The following is a 9,515-nucleotide window of genomic DNA, read 5'->3' on the forward strand; positions in this document are numbered from 1 at the left end:
TATGTCTTTCTTAAAGTCCTGTAATCATCATCATGAGAAGTGATTTTATATCTGAATCTTGCTTTTCCAGTGTGATGGTATGTCCAGGACTCGCAATGGTGGGAGTATTGGGTTCTGATGATGCCAAGTAACCTTGGTTTGTGTTGCTTATATTCTTAAGCTTGCCCCACATCATCTGGTTATCTCTAGTGCTACCTGCCCCTGCTAAATCTGACAGGAGCCTGTCCTTCCTGTGATCCTGATTATGTAAGAACTCCTCAGAGTCAAGCTGTCTCTGTGATCCTGTGATTCTGGGATCCTATGATCCTGGGCTAATTAGAGTGCCTGGGAGTACATCTTCCTCTGGGTGTTGTGGGACTGGCAGCAGAGTTTGTGCCCAAGGTCTGCTCAGGGCATCAGCCTAGACAGACTGGAAGGAACCAGTGCCACTGATCTGGTGGAGTTCCTGTGTGCCTGAGTGCTGCTGGTATGAGATCCGAGTAGACAGGGACATCTCAGAAAAACACCAGGAGGCCAGGAATTTCCTTAATAAGATAAGTTCAGGAACTTTAGGAAGGTAGCAGAACTCTCTGGAAGGGAAAGGCTAATTAACATTCCTCAGATCACAGGATGAGAAACAACCTGCAGGTGGGGACACAGTGGACCTTTGCCCACCTTCAGACAAGGGAAGTCCTTGCCACCTCATTCCCTAAAGACCAATCAGTTAAAAAAGTCACACTGTTCTACCAATCACATTGTGTCTAATGGCTGCTGCCCTGAAAATTGTATAAAAGCTCACTGACAAGCTATGTGGGGTTGCCTCCTTTCCTTAGGGTCTGGGACGGCCTCAGTGCACTGAAACAAAAATCCTCATGCTCTTTGCATAGATCAGGCTCCATGTGATTCACTCAGGGGGGTCTCCAGTAAGCTAAGGCTCAACAAGGTCTTACACTGGTCCTAGTTATTCCTAATGCTGGGACAGATGTTGTGTCCTCCTCACCTCTGATCCTTAGGATCCTGGGCGTGTCAGAGCTCCTGGGAATGGAGCTTCCTCTGGTTGTTGTGGGACTGGCTGCAGAATTTGCGCCCAAGGTCTGTTCAGGGCACCGGCCCAAACAGACTGGAAGCCACAAAGAAAGAATATTAAAAGCTGTAAGGGGAAAAGGCCAAGTAATATATAAAGGCAACCTACTAGAATTATACCAGACTCTAAATGCAGAAGATCCTGGACAGATGTCATGCAGACCCTAAAAGAACACAAATGTCAGACCTGGATTCTATACCCAGAAAAAGTCTCAATCACCATAGATGGAGAAACGATAATATTACATGACAAAGCCAATGCAAACAATATCTTTCTACTAATCCAACCCTACAAAAGATACTAGAAGAAAATCTTCAACACAAAAACCGTAACAATACCCAAGAAAACACAAGAAATTAAACATTTCATAACAAACACAAAAGAAGAGAATTACACACAAATAGTACCACCTCTAGCAACAAAAGTAACAGGAAGTAAACATCATTTGTCTTTAATATTTCTCAACATCCCCAATAAAAAGGCACAGGCTGACAGATTGGATGCATAAACAGGATCCAAAATTTTGCTGCATACAACAAAGACCTCAATGACAAAGACAGACACTACCTCATAGTAAAAGGCTCCAGTAAATTTTCCAATCAAAAGGCTCCTTGAAACAAGCTGGTTGTCATTCTAATATCCAATAAATTAGACTGTCAATCAAAAATTATCAAAAAGAGATGGGAAGGACATTTCATATTCATCAAAGGAAAAAATCTACCAAGAGGAAGTCTCAGTTCTAAAAATCAATGGCACCCTTCACACTAGTCATAAATAATATAAAATACCTTGGTGTGACTCTAACTATGCAAGTCAAAGAAAGATCTGTATGACAAGAACATCAAGTCTCTGAAGAAAGAAATAAAAGAAGATCTCAGAAGATGGAAAGATCTCCCATGCTCATGGATTGGCAGGATTAATATAGTAAAAATGGCCATCTTGCTGAAAGCAATCTACAAATTCAATGCAATTCCCATCAAAATTCCAACTCAATTCTTCACAAACTTGGAAAGGGCAATTTACAAATTCATTTGGAATAACAAAAAACTCAGGATAGCCAAAACTATTCTCACCAATAAAAGAACTTCTGGGGGAATCACAATCCTGGACCTCAACCTGTATTACAGAGCAATAGTGATAAAAACTGCATGGTATTGGTACAGAGACAGGCAGGAAGATCAATGGAATAGAATTAAAGACCCAGAAATGAACCCAAACACATATGGTCACTTGATCTTTGACAAAGGAGCTAAAACCATTTCTTAAATGAATGTAATCTGTTCTCTGTGGGCTGAGGATAAAGTCACTTACTCAAGTCAAATAGTTTTGACCATAGCAGGAAGTCTGTATCCAAAAATCGTACCTACAATTCATTCTTTGGCGCAACAGAACTGTCAACTCTCAGCTTAGCTATGATGGAGGTAAAATCCTTCGGTGATTTGAGGGTCATTGAAGTACAGCCTTATTACAATGAAATCCAATGTCTAAAAATTGTTCTTATTTTGGGCTTGTACGACAGAAAGAGCTAAATACAAAACAAACAATCAAACAGAGTTTATATATTTATGTTCATTTAAGAAAATACTAGTAGTGATATATTATTTTGAAATATACAGTTAATATGTTTGGAGTTATTTAAAGTTTATACCAAGAAAAACGTATGTATTTTCAGTTTTACTGTACACAAGCATCTACATAAGACTGTAAAATTGATTGTTGTTTTATATCAAACAACTTTTATAATACTCATTTTTATTGCTATAATATTTTATAAATTTTAAGGAATATGACAAAAAAGATATTGTAGGTATTGAAGAGGGGGTCTCTGGGAGGAGTTGGGGTGCAAAAGGGAAACAAGAATATGATTTCATTCTATTTACTTAAAATATGTTTTTAAATGTTAACAAATTCAGACAAATTGAAATCATGTAACTTTTCTCATCATAATGCAATAAAAGTTTTAAAAAAGAAAAAAACCATACAGTGGAAAAAAGACAGCATTTTTAACAAACGGTGCTGGTTCAACTGGCAGTCAGCATGTAGAAAAATGCAAATTGACCTATTCTTATCTCTTTGTACAAAGCTCAAGTCCAAGTGGATCAAGGACCTCCACATAAAACCAGATACACTGAAACTAATAGAAAAGAAAGTGGGGAAGAGCCTCGAACACGTGGGCACAGGGGGAAAATTCCTGAACAGAACACCAATGGCTTATGCTGTAAGATCAAGAATTGACAAATGGGACCTCATAAAATTGCAAAGCTTCTGTAAGACAAAAGACACTGTCAATAGGACAAAAAAGTAACTATTAGACTGGGAAAAGATCTTTACTAACCCTACATCCAATGGAGGGCTAATATCTAATATATACAAAGAACTCAAGAAGTTAGACTCCAGAGAACCAAATAACCCTATTAAAAATGGGGTACAGCCGGGTGTGGTGGCGCACGCCTTTAATCCCAGCACTTGGGAGGCAGAGGCAGGCGGATTTCTGAGTTCCAGGCCAGCCTGGTCTACAGAGTTCCAGGATAGCCAAGGCTATACAGAGAAACCCTGTCTTGAAAAACCAAACCAAAAAATAAAAATAAAAATGGGGGTACAAAGCTAAACAAGGAATTTTCAACTGAGAAATATCAAATGGACGAGAAGCACCTAAAGAAATGTTCAACATCCTTAGTCATTAGGGAAATGCAATCAAAAAAAACCCTGAGATTTCACCTCACACTAGTCAGAATGGCTAAGATCAAAAACTCAGGTGACAGCAGATGCTGGCAAGGATGTGGAGAAAGAGGAACATTCCTTCATGCTGGTGGGATTGCAAGCTGGTACAACCACTCTGGACATCACTTTGGTGGTTTCTCAGAAAATTGGACATAGTACTACCAGAGGACCCAGCTATACTACGCCTGGGCATATACCCAGAAGATGCTCCAACATGTAATAAGGACACATGCTTCACTATGTTCATAGCAGCATTATTTATAATAGCCAGGAGCTGGAAAGAACCCAGATGTCCTTCAACAGAGGAATGGATACAGAAAATGTGGTACATTTACACAATGGAGTACTACTCAGCTATTGAAAGTGATGAATTCATGAAATTCTTAAGCAAATAGATAGAACTAGTAAATATCATCCTGAGTGATGTAACCCAATTGCAAAAGAACACACATGGTATGTACTCACTGATTAGTGGATATTAGCCCCAAACTCCAAATAACCAGGATATAATTCACAGACCACAATAAGAAGGAAGACCAAAGTGTGGGTGCATCAGTCCTTCTTAGGAGGAGAACAAAATATTCACAGGAGCAAATATGGAGATAAAGTGTAGAGCAGAGAATGAAGGAAAGGCCACCCAGACAGAGACTGTCCCACGTGAGAACTCATCTCATATACATTACCAAATACAGACACTACTATGGATGCCAAGAAATGCAAGCTGAAAGGAGACTGATATGGCTGTCTCCTGAGAGGCCCTGCCAGAGCCTTACAAATACAGAGGTGGATGTTAGCAGCCAACCATTGGACTGAGCACGGGGTCCCCAATAGAGGAGTTAGAGAAAGAACTGGAGTTGAAGGGATTTGCAACCCCATAGGGAGAACAACAATATCAACCAACCAGACCTCCCAGAACTCACAGGGACTAAGCCATCAACAAAGGAGTGCACATGGCTCCAGCTGCAGATGTAGCAGAGGACAGCCTTGTCATGCATCAATGGAAGGAGAGGTCCTTGGTCCTATGAAGGTTCCATAGATGCCCCAGTGTAGGGGACTTGAGGGCAGAGAGGTGGGAGTGGGTGGGTGGAAGAATACCATCATAGCAGCAGGGGGAGGGAGGATGTCTTTGGGAGGGAGGGAAACCAGGAAAGGGGATAACATTTGAAATGTAAATAAAGAAAATATCCAATAAATAAAAAATAAAAATCAATGCTCCAAATGCAAGAGAAAACACACTCGTAAACAAAACTTTACTAAAGCTGAAAACACACACTGAACCTCACACATTAATAATGGGAGACTACAACACCCCCACTCTCACCAATGGACAGGTCTGTGAAATAGAATCTAAACAGAAGTTATGAACCAAATGGATTGAACAAATATCTACAGAATATTTTACCCGAAAATAATATACATTCTTCTTAGCACCTCATGGAAACGTCTCCAAAATTGAGCTCATAATCAGACTCAACAAATACTCAAGTATAGTCAGGCTCAACAGATACATAAAGATGCAAATAATCCCATATATTCTATCAGATCATTATGGAATAAGGCTGGACTTCAATAACAACAAAAACAACAGAAAGCCCACATACTCCTGGAAACTGAACAACTACTTGATCAATGATATCTTGGTCTGGGAAGAAATAAAGAAATCAAAGACTTTATAGAATTCATTGAAAATGAAGGCACAATATACCCAAAATTATGGGACACAATGAAAGCAGTCTTAAGAGAAAAACTTATAGCACTAAATGCCTTCATAAAAAAATTGGAGCGGTCCATACAAGCAACTTAACAGTACACCTGAAAGCTCTAGAACAGAAAGAAGTGAATACACCCCCAAGGGGAGTAGCTGGCAGGGGATAATCAAATGTAGGCTTAAATCAACCAGTTAGAAACAAAGAATCAACAAAACTAAGAGCTGGATCTTTGAAAAAAATCAACAAGATAGATAAACCTTTGGCCAAACGAAGAAAAGGGCATAGGGACACTATGGAAATTAACAAAATCAGAACTGAAAAGGGAGACATAACAACAGAAACTGAGGAAATTAAAAAAGAACACCCTCATAGAAAAAGGGGGAGGGGGGATAGGAGGTTTCCCCAGGGGTGGGTACCTGGAAAGGGGATAACATTTGAAATGTAAATAAAGAAAATATCCAATAAAAAAATCATCAGAACCTACTACAAAAGCCTGTACAGTTTTTTAAAAGAAACCTGGAAAATCTAGATCAAATGGATGAATTTCTAAACAGATACTGTGTACCATAGTTAAATCAAGATCAGGTAAACTATTGACACTGTGCCATAATCCCTAAAGAAATAGACATAGTCATTAAAAACCTCCCAACCAAAAAAGCCCAGGGCCAATATGGCTTTAGGGAAGAATTTTGCCAGACCTTCAAAATATTCCATACAACAAAAACAGAAGGAATACTACCTAATTTATTCTATGAAGCCACTCACTCTGACAATTAAATCACACAAAACCCAACGAAGAAAGAAAACTTTAGACTAATTGCGCTTATTAATCCATGCAAAATACTCAATAAAATTCTCACAAACCAAATACAAAAATATATCAAAACCATTGTTCACCATGATCAAGTAGGCTTCACTGCAGGGATGCAAAGATGTTCAATATACAAAAATCCATTAACATAATCCACTACATAAACAAGCTCAAAGGAAAAAAATCACATGATCATCTCATTAGATGCTGGAAAAACATTTGACAAAATACAACACCCTTCATGATAAAAGTATTGGAGAAATCAAAATTTCAAAGACTATACCTAAGCATAATAAAGACAATATACAGCAAAATAACAGCCAATATCTTACTAAATGGAGATTTACTTGAAGAAATCCTACTAAAATCAGGAACAAGACAAGGCTGTCCACTCCATATCTACTCAATATAGTCATCAAAGTTCTAGCTAGAGCAATAAGACAACAAAAGGAGATTAAGACGATCCAAATTAGAAAAGAAGAAGTCAAAATATCACTCTTTGCAGGTGATATGATAGCATACATAAGTGACCCCCAAAATTCTACAGAGAAATTCTACAGCTGATAACTTCAGCAAAGTGGCTGGATATTACATTAACTCAAAGAATTCAGTAGCCTTCTTTTATACAAATGATAAAATGGCTGAGAAGAAAATAGGGAAATAACACACTTCACAATAGTCACAAATAATATAAAATATATTTGGGTAACTCTAACCAAACAAGTGAAAGATCTGAAAAATCTGTGTGACAAGAATTTCAAGTCTCTCGAGGAAGAAATCGAAGAAGACTTCAAAAGATGGCAAGATTTCCCATGCTTATAGATTGGTAGGATTAACATAGTAAAATTGGCCATCCTACGAAAAGCAATCTACAGATTCAACACAATCCCCATCAAAATTCTCACACAATTCATCACAGACATGGAAAGAGCAATTCTCAATTTCATATGGAAAAACAAAAAACCCAGGGTAGCCAAAACAATTCTTAATAATCAAAGAACTTCTGGGGGAATCACCATCCCTGACCTCAAGCTATACTACAAGGCAATAGTAATAAAAGACACATGATACTGGTACAGAGACAGACAGGCCAATCAATGGTATAGAACTGAAGACCCAGAAATAAAACTACATACCTATGATCACTTGGTCTTTGACAAAGAAACTGGAAATATACAGCGAATAAAAGAAAGCACCTTCAACAAATGGTGCAGTTCTAACTGGCAATTTGTATGTAGAAAAATGAAAATAGATCCATATTTATCACAAACCTCAAGTCCAAGTGGATCAAAGACTAAAACATAAAACCAGATACACTGAATAGAAGAGAAGAGGAAGTGGAAAAGAGCCTCAAACTTATTGGCACAGGGGGAAATTTCCTAAACAGAACTCAGAATTTCCTAAGCAGAATGGCTCATCCTCTAAGATCAACAACTGATAAATGGGACCTCATTAAATTGAAAAACTTCTGTAAGGCAAAAGACACAGTCAATAGGACAGATCTGGGGGAAAAATCTTCCCTAACCCTGTATCTGATAGAAGCCTACTATCCAAAGTATATAAAGAAATCAAGAAGGTAACCTCCAAAACCCCAAATAACCAATTTAAAAATGGGGTACAGAACTAAACAGAAAATTCACAAGAGAGGAATCTCGATTGGCCCAGAAGCACTTAAAGAAATGTTCAAAGTCCTTAGTCATCAGAGAGATACAAATCAAAAGGATTCTGAGATTGCACCTCACATCAATCAGAATGGCTAAGATCAGAAACTCAAGTGACAGTACATGTTGGCAAGGATGTGGAGAAAGAGGAACACTCCTCCAGTGCTGGTGGGATTGCAAACTACTTCAACTACTCTGGAAATCAGTCTGAAGGTTCTTCAGAAAATTGTAATAGCTCTGCCTGAAGATCCAGCTATACCACTCTTTGGCATATACCTAAAACATGCCCATCATTCCACAAGGACATGTGCACCACCATAATCATCACTGCCTTATTTGTAATAGAAGCTCAGATGTCTGTCAAACCAGAAATAGATACAGAAAATGTGGTTCACACACACACATACGCAGAGAGAGAGAGACAGAGAGAGAGAGAGAGACAGAGACAGAGACAGAGACAGAGACAGAGACAGACAGAGACAGACACACACACAGAGGTCGATTCCCTTGGGACCAGCCTCAATCCTGTGACCCCTCTGCAGCCTTGGCCTAGAGGCCCAGTTGCCAACCCCAGCCTGGCCTCACTTGGGGTCCCAGGACTTGCAGGCTCCACTAAACAAGGGGCCGGTTCCAGGGAGAAAGGTGTTAAGCCAAGAGGGCTAGTCCATTAGTTGCAACATCATCAGTCAAACTCATCCCTATAGGAGATGTAAAAGAAGAAACAATTATTCCCTACATACATATCTTTAAAATAACACACAAATGGGTGTCAAAACCTAGCTAGCAGATTCCCCCTGTTGTACTGAGGAGAAAACAAATAGGAATTTAACTGTGAGCCATGTAGCAGAGGGTCCACATCCACTTGTCCTTTCTAGAAATTAACACAGGGCACTCCATCCCCAAGGAGTTATGGGATATCTTCCAAGCCCCCCCATGGCTATGACCCTCCACCTTGTCCACTGCTGGGGTTCGACATCCACTTTAGTTTCTTCCTGTCACAATACTCACGAAAAATCTGACAGCCAAGGCACACAGACAGGAATGGAATTATTGCAGCACCACACAAAGCACAGGAACAGATTTATCATATGGAAAGACAAACATATGGAAAGACTCAGACAGAAATTACTGGTACCCAGACCCTTCTGGGTCTGTAGTCTAGGAGGTCTTGGGGTTCCCAGCTAACACACCAAAATGTGCCAGGAAGCATTCAAGAACCCCAAAGTATCCCCAAGGAGAAGACTCCAATGTAATCGCATTAGGGTCTCTTTACTACAAGGATGAGCTTGGGCTCTTCACCAACACTAGCACAGTAGGACAGGAAGGTCCTAGTCCCTCATCAGGATAAGATTTTATAGGAAAAGGCAAGCAAGCAAGGGGATTTAGGACAACAGGAGGGTGATTTGAAGCAAAACCATGAACAATCACAAATAGTCTGAAAGTAGCAAGGGAGTAACTCTGGGGTATGGGCCCTGGACAAGCCATGGTGTCCTTTCTCGTACTTAGGTATTGGTTGGCTTTAGCTGTAGGTCAAATTTTCAGGCTCTTTT

The sequence above is a fragment of the Mastomys coucha genome, unplaced genomic scaffold (assembly GCF_008632895.1).
Source record: "Mastomys coucha isolate ucsf_1 unplaced genomic scaffold, UCSF_Mcou_1 pScaffold9, whole genome shotgun sequence".
Lineage (NCBI taxonomy): Eukaryota > Metazoa > Chordata > Mammalia > Rodentia > Muridae > Mastomys > Mastomys coucha.